The 17,771-nt window shown below is 43.0% G+C and overlaps 1 pseudogene; it reads right to left on the bottom strand.

Annotated features, from left to right (window-relative positions):
• LOC102181183 lies at positions 2,579–3,524 on the bottom strand (annotated as a pseudogene).

The following is a 17,771-nucleotide window of genomic DNA, read 5'->3' as shown; positions in this document are numbered from 1 at the left end:
TGTGGCAAGGAAAAGCCTGAGTGCCACAACTAAGGCAAACGCAATGCAGTCAAAAAAAAAAAAAAAAAAAACAAAAACAAAAAAACAAAAAAGGAAAGAGAAGAAAAGAAAAAACATTCAACCATTAAAAAAAAAAAGTTGTCCAAGAGCAGCCTCCCCTGGCCTCCCACACTCTAGTCTCTGTTGGACAACTTTGACCTTTCAGGAAAGCCTTGCCCCACTCCATGAAGCTAGCTCCTCCTTTTATATACTTCCAGAGAACTCCAGACTTCCCCTTCCAGAACACTTTTATATCTGTAATTATTAACCCAGTATCTATTTAGCTGACCGGATCATTAATTCTACAAGGTGGGGCCTATAACTATTTACGGCTCTAGTGTCGTCATGCAACTCAGTGATCACACTGAGCAAAGTGGTGAGCAATGAGAAATGAATGAATGAATGAGCACGGGTGTGCGCTCAGTTGCCTCCGGTTCTTTGTGACCCTCATGGACTGTAGCCCACCAGGCTCCTCTGTCCATGGGGTTATCCAGGTCAGCATACTGGAGTGGGTTGCCATTTCCTCCTCCAGGGGATCTTCCCTACCCAGGGACCCAAATAGCATCTCCTGCCTTTCCTGCCTCTTCACCGCTGAGCCACCTGGGAGGCCACCAAATGAATGAGGAAGTAACTCTAAAGACCACATCCTAGCTCATCCCTGTCTGGTATTTTATGGTCTAGTTGCTCTTGGCACCATCATTAGGAAAGGCAGGATCCCCATTTAAGAGAGGAGATGAGAAAACCATTAACATTGTGGCTTCATTTGCAGGCAGCCCTCAGAAACCACAGAAGGCCTCAGAGCTAAAATGTGCTCTTGACGTTGAAGTGTCTGCGTTGACATATACCCACTCCTGGATGCTCCAATAGGCTGTTGTAGGTACCTGCAGGGAATGAGGCTTTTCGACTTCAGTTTCTAGGTCGGAGAAATGAAACCAACAGACCACCATCTAACTGAGCCAGTTAACCTAAGGTGTGGCCACAGCACAGATGCTTGGAAACAGTATGTTGCAGGATGGATCAGGTGGCAGAGGTGTCCTTAGACAAACAGAAGTGGAGTGGGGGTGCTGCCCAATAATTCAAATAATGTAGTGTTTTATGTACACAGGTTAAATTTCGATAACAAGAAGTGAAAAAAAGAAAACAAAATAATTTTGACAAGTTACTACCCCAATCAATAATGCTGATAAAAGACAACATTTGTTTCACAGTCAACAAGGGTCAAATGCTCTGCTAGGCACTTGACATGCATTTTCCTGTTTAATCCTGATGACAACCCTATGTGATATTCATCATTCATTGCAAAATTAGGTTCTGGGTACCTCCTTGTGCCAGGCATTGACCAACTCCTGAGATAAAGCAGTAACAAGAGAGACAGGTCCTTGCCCTCATGGAGCTAACATTCCAGTGGATAGGGACCACTATTAGCCCCAACTTGTAATTTAAAATCTGAGATTCTAGAGAGGCCAGTCATTTGCCCAAATCCTGTGTCTAGCTGGTAGCTCCTCCTCCAATGCAGGAGACCCTGGTTTGATTCCTGGGTCAGGAAGATCTGCTGGAGAAGGGATAGACTATCCACTACAGTATTCTTGGGCTTCCCCGGTGGCTTACCTGGTAAAGAATCTGCCTGCAATGCGGGAGACCTAGGTTCGAACCCTGAGTTGAGAAGATCCCCTGGAGAAGGGAATGGCTTACCCACTCCAGCATTCTGGCCTGGAGAATTCCATGGACTGTATAGTCCACGGGGTTGCAAAGAGTAGGACATGACTGAGCGACTTTCACTTTCATTTTCAGCAATTGATTAGGTCAACATGCAGTTCCAGATATCTCTGACTCCAAAACTCCTAACCATTCCACCATGCATTTCCTTCGTGTTGATTCCTCCCAAAATGTTGGGCAGATAGCCCTCTCTACCAGCTCAGGATTTCTTCAGTACATTGTGATACAGACACATTCTTTTTTACTTTGAGTGCATGATACTTTATTGTTAACTCTGGGCACATGTTTTAAAGCACATCTCTGGGACTTATCCATCTTGTATAACTAGCTTTACACACTTTGTCCTATTTCCTCCTCCATCTCTGGGTACCACCATTATAGTGTATACTTCTATACATCTGACTATATAGATGCCTCATACGAAAGGAATCATGCTGTATTTGTCTTTCTCTGACTGACTTATTTCTCTTATGTCTTCAGTGTTATTGAAAAGAGAAGGATCTTCTGTTTTTTTTTTTTATTAAAATACTGAGTTTATTTCACATGTGTATTTTTGTCTCCCCACCATTTCCATCCGTCTGACCACCACTACTACTATTCCTATCATAACATTCCATACATACTTAAAACCAAGCAAAGGGTGGGGTTCCATCTTTGAAAACTAAACAGGCATTTTGGACAACACATTCTTGGCAGTGGAATGTGGACAACATTTATCAGACGCGGTAGGGAAAGTTCTCACTCTGCATTATAAAAAGGACAGCCAAATATCAACTGTTACAGAAATCAAATAAGAAGGAAAAATTTTAACACACTGTTTAAACTATTTTCTTAAAGAGACTTTCTCCACTGCCAGACATCTTGAATAGCCTCCTGGTCGGTCATCCGGAAACCATTCCTCACATAGTGGATAAACTTGGCTTCCACTTTGGGAAGGGAACCACCTTTTTCTATACTTGCTTGCATTTTCACTTTAATGTCTTCTACAGAGCTAGGTCCTTTCGGTGTCTTAGGTGCTTTTTTCCTGTTTTTTGAAGGATTCTTGACCTTTTGATCTTGGTGTTGACAGTTTTGAGTCTTTTCCATTTTGGTTCGGTTTTTGTGCATTTTTGGCTGGAGTATCTCGTACAGATTTCTTTACGGGAGCTTTTTCTTCACCTTCCTCATTGTCATCGTTATCGTCATCTTCATCTTCATCAGCAGCAAGCTTTACTTTTTTCTGGGGAACCTTGCTACCACTGCCAGGGGCAGAACGCTTTCCAGATATACTTAGGAGTTTCACCTCCTCTTCCTCTTCTTCTTCTGACTCTGTATCTTCCTCCACGGCTACTAAGTGCTGTCCACTGATGTGCACAGGCCCTGAACCTCACTTCAACCATAAGACTACAGGTGGTGTAATTTCAAAGCCCCCAAGAGAAACTGTTGGCTGTACAGACATTTTCAAAGTCGCCAGTGTCACTTTAATTGGACTGCCTTCAAAATTCATTGCCTCTGCTTCAACCATGTGTAACTCATCCTCTGCTCCAGCCCCTAAACTGACCGTTCTTAAAGATAACTGGTGCTCATTTTCATCATTATCCACCTTGAAGTGATAATCTCTGTGAGCCTTTAGTTCACAACTGAAAAGATGGTTCTGGGGCCTCAAGGGGCTCATGTCCATGTCCACTGAATCCTCCATGGGTTGGCGGCACGCACTTATGTGGGAGAGAAGCCAGACGGAATTAAACGACTACTATTCGAACCAGCAGCCGCGCAGGACGGAATCACACCAGGGCTCCTTCTGTTTTTAATATTCCATTGTATGAATAATATTCCATTGTATGAATATTCCACAGTTTTCATATCCATTCATCTGCTGTTGCCTATTTGAGTTATTTCCATTTATTGGCTGTTGTGAATAAGGCTGCAATATATGCAGGAGTTCAGACACCTCTTCAAGATCCTTATTTCAGTTCAATCCCAGAAGAGGGATTGCTGGGTTATCTGGTAGATCTATTTTTAATATTTTGAGGATGCTCCATACCATTTTCCATAGTGGCTCTACCGTTTTACATTCCCACCAAAAGTCTACAACAAAGATCCCAATTTCTTCATACCCATCCTCCCCAACCCTTATTTTTTTAATAACAAATTCTTTTCATTGATTTACTATTTTCATTATTCATTTACTCAGTTTCGGCTGCACTGAGCCTTCAGTGGGTTTCTCTGCGGCGGCCTCTCCTGTTGCGGAGCACAGGCTCCAGGCACTCAGGCTTTAGTAGCTGTGGTGCACGAGCTTAGCTGTTTCTCAGCACGCGGGATCTTCCTGAACTAGGAATTGAACCCACATTCCCCTGCATTGGCAGGCAGAGTCTTATCCACTGTGCAATCAGAGAAGTCTTATTGAATAAAAATTCTTTATTTTTCTTTTCTTATTTTAAAGAAGAAAATGTTGATGTGCTGGAAAGTGCTGGGAGGCTGGATTGAGGTGCCCCAAAGTTGTCCCAAGGACACTCCCAGGGCCAGCGTCCTACTCCAACAGGACTCTGCATGGTGGGTGCGTGGTCACAAGGATGACCCCAGCGAGTGGCCATCCTGAGACGGCCAGCGTGCCTCTCTCCTGGACTCTGGGAAATGCTGGGAAATGCAGCACCTGGCTGGGGCTTGTGCCTTTCTGAGAACTGCTCCCAAGGCCAAGGGTGTGGGTATTCTTTTTATAACTATATTTTTTTTCTTTGAGTGTGTTATATATTCACATGGCACGAAGTTCCAGAAGTTAAATAAAAGGTTTACGAGAGAAAAGTGCCCTTCCCACCCTGTCCCCAGACACCCGGGTTCTCCTCCTGGACCTCCTTGTTTCACGTGTGTGCATCTTGGGAAGAGTCTAAGCTAAAGGGAGCGGAGATATCATGGAGTGGCCAGGCTTAGAGATAAGAAATATGGAGAGACTTACTCGGAGGCGCCAAAGACTGTGCTGCCAAAGTGTGAGGGGATCCTAAATTATCTCCTCAATTTGGACTGAACTACCTTTACTTGAGTCAACTTCTTTCCATGAGGCCTGCATTTCAGAACCTCTGGGTAGTCATGGCCAATGGCTAGGAAGAACAGTCCCCTCGGGAAACAGATTGATATTCTGCACCACATTCTGGGGTCTTGTGATTTGGTTTACTAAGTGCTACCTTGGGGCTGGTGCCCAGGCAAGAGTGTCCACAACAGCAGACAAGACCCAGGAATGGAGGGACCGCTTAAAATTGTTAAGTCCTTTAAGCTCTTGTGAGCAGCAAGTTCTCCTCTCTGTTGGTGTTGGCTACTGTTCAACAAACGACTCTTTAAAACACTGGGATTCTCTGTAATCCAGTTTTTATTCAGGCAAGAGACATTTGAAATATTAAGAGCTATTGGTTTTAAGAAGAGTCACGGTAGTCCTAGCCAGAGCAACTGGGCAAGAAAAAGAAATAAAAGGCATCCAGACTGGTAAAGAAGAAATAAAACTGTCACCATTTGTGGATGGCATTGATTTTATATGTGGGAAACTCTAGTAGTGAAAGTGTTAGTCACTCAGTTGTGTCCAGATCTCTGCAACCTTGTGGACTGTAGCCCACCAGGCTCCTCTGTCCATGGAGTCTCCAGGCAAGAATAGACAGAGAGAAGCTAGTCAGAAAGAAAAGCACCAGTACAGTATATTAATGCATATATATGGAATTTAGAAAGATGGTAAAGACAACCTATATGCGAGATAGCAAAAAGAGACACAGATGTAAAGAACAGACTTTTGGACTCTGTGGGAGAAGGTGAGGGTGTGATGATTTGAGAGAATAGCACTGAAACATGTATGTTACCATATGTGAAACAGATGAGCAGTCAAAGGTCAATGCATGAAACAGGGCTCTCGAAGCTGGTGCACTGGGACCATCCAGAGGGATGGGGTGGGGAAGGAGGTGGGAGGGGGGTTCAGGATGGGGGACACGTGTACACCCGTAGCTGATTCATGTCAATGTACGGTGAAAACTGCTACAGTATTGTAAAGCAATTAGCCTCCAATTAAAATAAATAAACTAATTTAAAAAAAGAATACTGGAGTGGGATACATTCCCTTCTCCAGGGGGTCTTCCTGACCCAGGGATCAAAACTGTGTCTTGTGCATTGCAGGCAGATTTTTACCATCTGAGCCATTAGCGAAGGCCAGAAAACTCTCAAGTCCACAAAAAAACTATTAGAAATAATAAAAGAAATAGTAAATTTGCAAAGTACAAGAGCAACATGTAAAAACCTATTGTGTTTCTATAGGCTAACAATGAGCTAGCAGAAAGAAAAATTAAGAAAACAATCCCATTTATAATGACAACATAGGCAGAGGAGCTGAATATACACTCTTCCAAAGAAGACATACAGATGGCTAACAAGCACATGAAAATATGTTTTACATCACTAGTTATTAGGGAAATGCAGATCAAAACCACGATGAAATATCACCTCAAGCCCGTTAGAATGGCTGTCATCAAAAGAGCAAGAAATAACAAGTGTTGGAGAGGATGTGGAGGAAAGAGAATTCTCATGCACAGTTGGTGGGAATGCAAATTGGTGCCGCCACGATGGAGAACACTATGGAAATTCCTTAAAAAAACTAATAGAACTAGTATATGATCCAGCTGTCCTGCTCTGGGGAATTTTCCCAGACTATGACAACACTGATTTGAAGAGATTTATGTACTCCTAGGTTCACTGAGGCTTGTTTACAATAGCCAACATATGGAAGCAACCTAAGTGCCTACAAAGAAATGAATAGATGTGGCATGTGTATACAGTGGAATACTACTCAGCTATAAAAAGATGAAACCGTGTCATTTGTGACATCATAAATGGGCGTTGAGGATATTATGCTAAGTGAAATAAGTCGAAAAGAGACAAATACTATATGATTTCACTAATAAATGGAATATAAAAAACAAACAATAAATGAACAAGCCAATCCAGGTAAATACAGAGAGCAGAGTAGTGGTTATCAGAGGGGAAGGGGCAGAGGTGGAGGGTAAAATGGATAAAGGGGATCAACTCTATGATGAAGGATGGAAACTAACTTTTCAGTGGTCAGCGCACTGCAGGGTATACAGAAATAGAAATATACATATGAAATTTATGGAATCTTATAAACCAATGTTATCTCAATTTAAAATAATAGAGTAAAAACTGGAAAAAGGGGCAAAAAACCCAAGGTAATCTGTCCTCTGAATCTTACATGTTAGAATATACAGATGGATTCCACTCACCAACAATAAGCTATCTTCTGGGATTGGGTGGGCTTGTGTGCATTCCACAAGCTCAGGGATGGGGTTGATTTACGTTACTGTCAGGCCATTTGGCAGGACAAAGCAGTTATTATTTTCAGCGTCTACTGAACTTATCTCTTTCTTCATTTCCAATAGGACCGAGAAGATGTGTTGGGAACAGATATCCTTGACCATCCTTTTGAGATCATGCACAGTATTTTAACTCAAATGTATAATGAAATAAGAAACATTCAACTTTATAAAGTTGGCCAGCTGCTTTGTTTTATCTTCTATTAAAGTGGATGTTTTCCTTTGAAATGAAGTGTTCTGTGGACAATGACCATTTGGCTCTGTTTCCATACCCCCACTGAATTCTCTAGACTCCTGCTAACCCAGACCCAGTATGAATAAATCATATATATGTTGATATTCTGTGGAAACTGGGGTCACAACAAAAGCTGCCCATTTTCCTCTCCTGCCAATCCTCAAAACACTCTCTGAGTTCTCTGGCTGTGGCTGCAAGCTATCAGCAAAGGATAAGAAGGCTTTTCCATAGCAAGAGTGGATGACAGGTCAAGCAGTGACCAGACAAGAGGGCTTCCCTTGTGGCTCAGCTGGTAAAGAATCTGCCTGCAGTGTGGGAGACCTGGGTTTGATCCCTGGGTTGGGAAGATCCTGTGGAGAAGGGAAAAGCTACCACTTCCAATATTCTGGCCTGAAGAATTCCAAGGACTGTATAGTCCATGGGGTTGCAAAGAGCTGGACACGACTGAGTGACATTCACTTTCACTTTCACTTTCACCAGGCAAGAATCAATGTCCAAGTTCAGAATTATTCAGAGACTGGCTGGAGATCTGGGGCTCTCACAGGGTCAGCTGAAAAGTGTTGATGGGAATGGAAGATGATATCCAATGCTGGGTAAAGAGCTGAGGAACATAAAGATAATTGAGACATGGTCCTATGTTGAGCATCCTACAATTTTGGATGGGAGATGGACAGTAACTTGAGAAATGTTTATTGCACATCTACTGTGTGCCACGCATTAGGGAAACAGAGAGGACAAGATGGGAGAAGGCTCTTCACTTATAGCCTATAACCTGAGAGAGAGACATGTGAGCAGAGAACTGTGATTTCAAGTGAGGCGTGAATACCAGTGCACTCATAGGCCACATCACATTTGCTCACTCATTTCTTTACGGTCACTTAGGCTGCGTTCGTGTCTTGGCTATTGTAAACAATGTCTCAAGGAACCTAAGGGGACACGTATTTTTTCAAGTCAATGTTTTCATTTGTCCTTGTTGTTGCTGTTCAGTTGCCAAGTTGTGGTCCCATGGACTGCAGCATGCCAGGCTCCTCTGTCCACCAATATCTCCCAGAGATTGCTCAGATTCATGTCCATTGAGTCGGTGATGCCATCAAACCATCTCATCCTCTGCCGCCCCCTTCTGCTTTTGCCTTCACTCTGTCCCAGCATCAGGGTCTTTTTCAACGAGTCAGCTCTTTGCATCAGGTAGCCAAAGTATTGAAGCTTCAGCTTCAGCATCAGTCCTTCCAGTGAACATTCAGGACTGATTTCCTTCGAGATGGACTGGTTTGATCTCCTTGCTGTACAAGGGATTCTCAAGAGACTTTTCCCGCACCATGATTCGAAAGCATCAATTCTTCAGTGCTCAGCCTTTTTTATGGCTCAGTTCAGTTCAGTCACTCAGTTGTGTCCGACCCTTTGCAACCCTATGAATCGCAGCATGCCAGGCCTCCCTGTCCATCACCATCTCCCGGAGTTCACTCAGACTCACGTCCATTGAGTCCGTAATGCCATCCAGCCATCTCATCCTCTGTTGTTCCCTTCTCCTCCTGCCCTCAGTCCCTCCCAGCATCAGAGTCTTTTCCAATGAGTCAACTCTTCACATGAGGTGGCCAAAGTACTGGAGCTTCAGCTTTAGTATCATTCCTTCCAAAGAAATCCCAGGATTGATCTCCTTCAGAATGGACTGGTTGGATCTCCTTGCAGTCCAAGGGACTCTCAAGAGTCTTCTCCAACACCACAGTTCAAAAGCATCAATTCTTCAGTGCTCAGCCTTCTTCACAGTCCAACTCTCACATCCATACACGACCACAGGAAAAACCATAGCCTTGACTAGACGGACCTTAGTCGGCAAAGTAATGTCTGCTTTTGAATATGCTGTCTAGGTTGGTCATAACTTTTCTCCCAAGGAGTAAGCGTCTTTTAATTTCATGGCTGCAATCACCATCTACAGTGATTTGGGAGCCCCCAAAAATAAAGTCTGACACTGTTTCCACTGTTTCCCTATCTATTTCCCATGAAGTGATGGGACCAGATTCCATGATCTTCATTTTCTGAATGTTGAGCTTTAAGCCAACTTTTTCACTCTCCTCTTTCACTTTCATCAAGAGGCGTTTTAGCTCCTCTTCACTTTCTGCCATTAGGGTGGTGTCATCTGCATATCTGAGGTTATTGATATTTCTCTTGGCAATCTTGATTCCAAGCCATGCCTACGGGGCAACCCAAGATGGGCGGGTCATGGTGGAGAGGTCTGACAGAGCGTGGTCCACTGGAGAAGGGAATGGCAAGCCACTTCAGTATTCTTGCCTTGAGAACCCCATGAACAGTATGAAGAGGCAAAATGATAGGATACCAAAAGAGGAACTCCCCAGGTCATTAGGTGCCCAATATGCTACTGGAGATCAGTGGAGAAATAACTCCAGAAAGAATGAAGGGATGGAGCCAAAGAAAACACAATACCCAGCTGTGGATGTGACTGGTGAGAGAAGCAAGATCCGATGCTGTAAAGAGCAATATTGCATAGGAACCTGGAATGTCAGGTCCATGAATCAAGGCAAATTGGAAGTGGTCAAACAAGAGATGGCAAGGGTGAACATTGACATTCTAGGAATCAGCGAACTAAAATGGACTGGAATGTGTGAATTTAACTCAGATGACCGTTATATCTACTACTGCAGGCAGGAATCCCTCAGAAGAAATGGAGTAGCCATCATGGTCAACAAGAGTCCTTGGATGCAATCTCAAAAACAACAGAATGATCTCTGTTCGTCTCCAAGGCAAACCATTCAATATCACAGTTAGCCAAGTCTATGCCCCAACCAGTAACGCTGAAGAAGCTGAAGTTGAACAGTTCTATGAAGACCTACAAGACCTTTAAGAACTAACACCCCCAAAAGATGTCCTTTTCATTATAGGGGACTGGAAAGCAAAAGTAGGAAGTCAAGAAACACCTGGAGTAACAGACAAATTTGGCCTCGGAATGCGGAATGAAGCAGGGTAAAGACTAATTGAGTTTTGCCAAGAAAATGCACTGGTCATGGCAAACACCCTCTTCCAACAACACAAGAGAAGACCCTACACATGGACATCACCAGATGGTCAACACCCAAATCAGATTGATTATATTCTTTGCAGCCAAAGATGGAGAAGCTCTATACAGTCAACAAAAACAAGACCAGGAGCTGACTGTGGCTCAGATCATGAACTCCTTATTACCAAATTCAGATTTAAATTGAAGAAAGTAGGGAAAACCACTAGACCATTCAGGTATGACCTAAATCAAATCCCTTATGATTATACAGTGGAGGTGAGAAATAGATTTAAGAGCCTAGATCTGATAGATAGAGTGCCTGATGAACTATGGAATGAGGTTGGTGACATTGTACACGAGCCAGGGATCAAGACCATCCCCATGGAAAAGAAATACAAAAAAGCAAAATGGCTGTCTGGGGAGACCTTACAAATAGCTGTGAAAAGAAGAGAGGCGAAAAGCAAAGGAGAAAAGGAAAGATAGAAGCATCTGAATGCAGAGTTCCAAAGAACAGCAAGAAGAGACAAGAAAGCCTTCTTTAGCGATCAATGCAAAGAAATAGAGGAAAACAACAGAATGGGAAACACTAGAGATCTCTTCAAGAAAATTAGAGATACTAAAGGAACATTTCATGCAAAGATGGGCTCGATAAAGGACAGAAATGATATGGACCTAACAGAAGCAGAAGATATTAAGGAGAGGTGGCAAGAATACACGGAAGAACCGTACAAAAAAGATCTTCACAACCCAGATAATCATGATGATGTGATCACTAATCTAGAGCCAGACATCTTGGAATGTGAAGTCAAGTGGGCCTTAGAAAGCCTCACTATGAACAAAGCTAGTGGAGGTGATGGAATTCCAATTGAGCTGTTTCAAATCCTGAAAGATGATGCTGTGAAAGGGCTGCACTCAATATGCCAGCACATTTGGAAAACTCAGCAGTGGCCACAGGACTGGAAAAAGTCAGTTTTCATTCCAATCCCAAAGAAAGGCAATGCAAAAGAATGCTCAAACTACCGCACAATTGCACTCATCTCACATGCTAGTAAAGTAATGCTCAAAATTCTCCCAGCCAGACTTCAGCAATACGTGAACCGTGAACTCCCTGATGTTCAAGCTGGTTTTAGAAAAGGCAGAGAAACCAGAGATCAAATTGCCAACATCCGCTGGATCATGGAAAAAGCAAGAGAGTTCCAGAAAAACATCTACTTCTGTTTTATTGACTATGCCAAAGCCTTTGACTGTGTGGATCACAATAAACTGTGGAAAATTCTGAAAGAGATGGGAATACAAGACTACCTGACCTGCCTTTTGATAAATCTGTATGCAGGTCAGGAAGCAACAGTTAGAATTGGACATGGAACAACAGACTGGTTCCAAATAGGAAAAGGAGTACGTCAAGGCTGTATATTGTCACCCTGCTTATTTAACTTCTATGCAGAGTACATCATGAGAAACGCTGGACTGGAAGAAACACAAGCTGGAATCAAGAGTGCCGGGAGAAATATCAATAACCTTAGATATGCAGATGACACCACCCTTATGGCAGAAAGTGAAGAGGAGCTAAAAAGCCTCTTGATGAAATGAAAGAGGAGAGCGAAAAAAAGTTTTTATGGCTAGGGGCATATATATTTGTTTTTCAAATCAGTGTTGTCATAGTCTGGATAAATTCCCAGAATCGAGACAATTGGATCATAGAGTAATTTTTTAAAGGAATTTCCATACTGTTCTCTATAGTGAAGGCATTAGTTTACATTCCCCAAAAAATGTGCATGAGAATTTCCTTTTCTCCACATCCATGGCTGGATAGGAATTTGTCAGGAACATGAAACAGAAAGGACATTGGGGTGGGGCAGCCGGCAGGGAAAAACATAGAGCAACCATGAGCTGGAGAGTTTGGGAATAACTGTAATGATGAAAACACCAGTTCACACTTATGACTTACGTAGCCCCATCCTCACACTGTTGTTAGATTTTAGGTTTATTGGCTCACTTCATCCCCGCAACAGCCTTAGGTACAGGTGAGACCGAGTCACTTACCCAGGATCAGTGTTTATTGGCAGCAGAGCTGGGATTCAAACCCTGGAAGGCTGGCTCTGAGTCTGTACTCTTCTCACCACACCGCGTCACCGTGTGACACAGAGGTGGAGGGAAGCCCAATAGACGTGATTGGCACATATGCTGGGCCTGAGTGGTGGAGAGCTTTGTCTGCCTGATTTTGGAACTGAAACCTGACCCTATAGCAAAGCATTCTGCATAAGAGAGTTTGCAACTAGATCTGGTCTTTGGAAAAATCACCTTGGTAGCTGTGATGATGAACAAGGGCAGAAAGACCTGGAGGCTAGCTTAAGGCTACTGCAATTGTCTAGGTTAGATTGGTGAGGCCTGAAGGGCAGGAGCCATGGGCTGGAAAGGAGCAAAAGATTTAAGAGCTATTTAAGGAGTAAAATGACCAGGATTAGGAGAGCAATTGGATACTGCACGGTGGGGTCAGTAGTGACCAGAATTGTTGATGACCGAGGCTTGTAACTTAGGCGCCATTTGCAGCTGCCAGCTCTGAACTGCTGTTCTGGGCTTGTGGAATGTGGGGGTACATTCCCCTACTGAGATGCTGCTACACCCGAGGCTGTCTCAGTTGTGGACCAGTCAGTTCCCTCAGGGTTGCCGACAGGAGGCTGCAGAAATAACAAAGAAGCAAGGCTATGGATGTAACAGCGAGGCATTATAGCTCAGGACTGGCTGTGCCCTCACTGAGGCGTCTAAAGCTCTTCCTTTGTGCCTTGTGCTCAGTCCTCCATCCATGGAATTTTCCAGGCAAGGATACTGGCGTGGGCTGCCATTTCTTCCTCCAGGGGATCAGGGTATGGTCTGGACCCAGGGACCTAATGTGAGGCTCCGGTGTCTCCTGCATTGCAGGCAGATTCTTTACCTGCTAAGCCATTCCTACTGCAGAGTCTGTTAAACCCAGAACCCTCCTTCTCCAAGTTCCGGGACCCCAAATCCCCATTTATTCGCACCCAAGAAAGGAAATATTTAGTTTGCATCATTATAAATTCTGCATCCAGGAATATTTTTCGTTTGCTGGCAGTGCAGTTATCTCTTCCTTGTCTTGACCTTTCCTTCCAGGTTAATTTCTGGGCCTCACCTTTGCATACTCAAGAGGCTTATGAAAACATTTTCCCAAACAAAAGAACAGTCTTTTCCCAAAGATGAATTTTGCTGCCACCACTAGAATGCAGAAACAGCTGCAGGCACCTTTGAAAACTGCAGCGTTTTCATTCCTCCCATCACATTTAAATATTGCAAAAAGGCCAAGAATGAAGACCATTAAATTTATTCAGTGTCTCATTGAATAAATATTTATTGAGGGAGAGTGTTCACCTCTGGTAATAGAGGGTCAATCCTCTTGCTGAAGACAGAAAGAAAAACTAGAGACATGAAAATTAGTCTGTTGTATCTGAGAGCTAAACCAGCTCTTGCCTGGGCTCTGTAGCCCCTCTCTAAGGCCCCAACAATCTCAGCTCCTGCAAGTGGGTTAAGGTGGTCCTGGATTCCAGGTACCCCTCCTCCTTCGCCCCTGCACCTGGCGAAAGCAAGCATAAACCTTCTTAGTGGAAGTTATCATCATCCGAAACCTTATATTATACTTACAAACAATTTTTAGAATGCAACATTCGACATCAAAGGAGACTAGGCATCAGAGTAAACTTAGTAATATCATGACTGACATTCATCAGGAAAAAACCAACAACAAAATAGAAACACAGAAGCTCAGATATTAAAATGATCAGACCCAGATTTAGAATGGTTATTAAGTAACTATTACATGCCAAGCACATGTGCTAGGCATTGAGGATAAAATAGTGAACAAACAAAACAGAATTCCTGCCTTTATCGTGCTTTCTAGTCTCCTGGGTGAGACAGACATTAATTAAATAAATTGTCCTGTGGTAGATTGATTGCAAAAATGGGCCCAGCTCTGAATGTGAAATGGTACAGCTGTTGTGGAAGAAATTAAAACTAGAAATGCCATGCTGCTGCTGCTGCTGCTAAGTCGCTTCAGTCGTGTCCGACTCTGTGCGACCCCACAGACGGCAGCCCACCAGGCTCCCCAATCCCTGGGATTCTCCAGGCAAGAACACTGGAGTGGGTTGCCATTTCCTTTTCCAATGCTTGAAAGTGAAAAGTGAAAGTGAAGTCGCTCAGTTGTGTCCGACTCTTAGCGACCCCATGGACTGCAGCCTATCAGGCTCCTCCTTCCATGGGATTTTCCAAATGCCATACAACCCAGCAATTCCATTTCTGGGTATATGGTAAAAAAAAACCAAAAACTGAAAGCAGGATCTCAGAGAGGTATTTATACACCCTTGTTCATAGCAGCATTATTCATAATAGCTACCCTCGTCCACCGACAGATGAATGGGTAAACAAAATGTGGTACATACATAGAAAGGAATACTGCCAAGCTTTAAAAATGAAGGAAATTCTGCAATATGCCACAAGATGGATGAATCTTGAGGACTTTAAAGCAAGTAAAATAGCCAGTCACATACCAAAAGGTCACTTTATGATTCTATTTATATGAGATACTTAGAGGAGTCAGAATCACAAAGACAGAAAGTATAGTGGTGGTTGCCAGGGGCTGGGGTAGGCGAGAAGGGGAAGTTATTGTTTAGTAGGTATAGAGTTTTAGTTTTATAAAATGAATGGAGTCATGGGGGATGGATGGTGATGGTGGTTATACATTGATGAGACTTTAACACCCCTGAACTATATATTTTAAAATGGTTAAATGGTAATTTTTATGTTCTGTGCGTTTTAACAAAATTAAGGAAAAAAACCAGGGCCCAATTCCCACCCTTCTCTGTATCTAACCCCTTATATATGACTTTGCAGTCCTCCCCAAAACATATGAAGTCTATTTCCCACTTCTTAGTTAGCCTTGCATTTGCTTCAGCCTATAGAGTGAAGCAAAAGTGATAGTGTGCTGGTCCTGAGCCCGGATCTCCAGAGGCCCTATGACTATCTGCTCATTCTCTTGGAAAGCTGACACTAAGAATAATTCTGGGCTATCTTGTTGGAGAAAGGCTGTCCTAGCCAAGGCACGAAACTCGACAAAGAGTCCAGCCAAGATCAGCACACTTGTCTATCTGATCTTCACTGACCATATATGCATGAGTGAGTCCCACCACACATCAGCTGAACTGCCTGAGAGACCCACAGACTTTAGAGAACAAGTATTTATTGTTGCATACCACTTACATTTGGTGATGGTTGTTACGCAGCATTATTGTGTCAAGGGTGACTGATACAAACATGAGTACCTATGATCAGAGCAATGAGTTTTCACCTTCTTTTGCAACTTTTTGCATCGTTTGAAGGTACAGTGAACTAGAGGAATATTGAATAGGAAAACCTGATCTAGTCTGGAGAGCAAAGGAAGGCTTTCCTAAGGAAGTGATCCTTGAAGTGAGATCTAGGCAATGAAGACTGTTCAGTGAACAAAGAGGAAGACAGAGTGTCCCAGTTGTCCATGACTCACACTTGAGCAGAGACGGTGAAGATAACTGAGGTGCTGAAGGAAATCAGGAGACACTGCAAGAAAGTTTAGGACTAGATTAAGACGGTAGACAAGAACTAGATTATGAAGGGGCGCATCTTTATTTCCTATTCTAACAAATAGAGGCCACACCTTTTGATTCTCTTCTTTGTCTGATGAGGATATCAGGGTCTCATCCCTCCAACCCCTTTCCCTCTTTTACACCTCATGTTCCATCATTGATATACTTCAATGTTTATATTGTCAAAGGCACTGATGTCAATGGAAAGTTCTTTAATTATAATACCCATGCTTTAGCCCTAGGTTGATTCTAGTAACTGAAGGTCAACAAACTGTTTACATATCAAGGCTTTATACTATTATGACAAAGATCTTATTCCCAGAACAGCTAAGTGATGTATTATAATTTTAATTTTCTCACCTGAATTTAAATATTAAAAATTGCCTTTCACTTTATCTTTTGAAACTATTTACAATAATAAACATACTATCAAGGAAAATATTTCTCTAGAAAATTCCCTTCTGGGACCTCTGTCCCCTTTCTCCAATCTAGAGTGCTTGTCCTGATATCATTCTGAACTTCTCTTCTCTGTATTTATGGGTTATATCACTATTTCTAGAAACTAATATTTCTTCTTGTTTTACTCCTGCCTTGCTGAAGCATTTCTTCAAGAAACTTCCTAGACAGGGTTGTAGAAGGTGAGTTTATTTTTGTTCATCAGTTCAGTTCAGTTCAGTCACTCGGTCATGCCTGACTGTTTGTGACCCCATGGATTGCAGCATGCCAGGCATCCCTGTCCATCACCAACTCTTGGAGCTTGCTCAAACTCATATCCACTGAGTTGGTGATGCCATCCAACCATCTTGTCCTTTGTCATCCCCTTCTCCTCCTGCCTCAAATCTTTCCCAGCATCAGAGTCTTTTCCAATGAGTCAGTTCTTCACATCAGGTGGCCAAAGTATTGGAGCTTCAGCTTCAGCATCAGTCCTTCCAATGAATATTCAGGACTGATTTCCTTTAGGATTCACTGGTTTGATATCCTTGCAGTCCAAGGGACTCTCAAGAGTCTTCTCCAACACCACAGTTTAAAAGCATCAGTTCTTTAGTGCTCAGCTTTCTTAATGGTCTAACTCACATCCGTACATGACTACTGGAAAAACCATACCTTTGACTAGTTGGACCTTTGTTGGCAAAGTAACGACTCTGCCTTTTAACATGCTGTCTAAGTTTGTTATAGCTTTTCTTCTAAGGAACAAGAATCTTTTAATTTCATGACTGCAGTCACCATCTGCAGTGATTTTGGAGCCCCCCAAAATAAAGTCTATCACTGTTTCCATTGTTTCCCCATCTACTTGCCATTTTCGTTCATTTATGTGTGAAAATATTTTTATAGTACCCATACATTTGATAAATAACTTGTCTGATTGTAATAATGTAATAATCTGCATTCAGTTCAGTTCAGTTCAGTTCAGTCGCTCAGTCGTGTCCGACTCTTTGTGACCCCATGAATCGCAGCACGCCAAGACTCCCTGTTCATCAACATCTCCCGGAGTTCACTCAGACTCATGTCCATCGAGTCTGTGATGCCATCCAGCCATCTCATCCTCGGTCGTCCCTTTCTCCTCTTGCCCTCAATCCCTCCCAGCATCAGAGTCTTTTCCAATGAGTCAACTCTTCACACGAGGTGGCCAAAGTACTGGAGCTTAAGCTTTAGCATCATTCCTTCCAAAGAAATCCCAGGACTGATCTCCGTCAGAATGGACTGGTTGGATCTCCTTGCAGTCCAAGGGACCCTCAAGAGTCTTCTTCAACACCACAGTTGAAACGCATCAATTCTTCGGTGCTCAGCCTTCTTCACAGTCCAACTCTCAC

Source organism: Capra hircus, chromosome 3, assembly GCF_001704415.2.
Source record: "Capra hircus breed San Clemente chromosome 3, ASM170441v1, whole genome shotgun sequence".
Taxonomy (NCBI): Eukaryota; Metazoa; Chordata; class Mammalia; order Artiodactyla; family Bovidae; genus Capra; species Capra hircus.
This window is presented reverse-complemented; position numbering and strand designations above follow the sequence as displayed.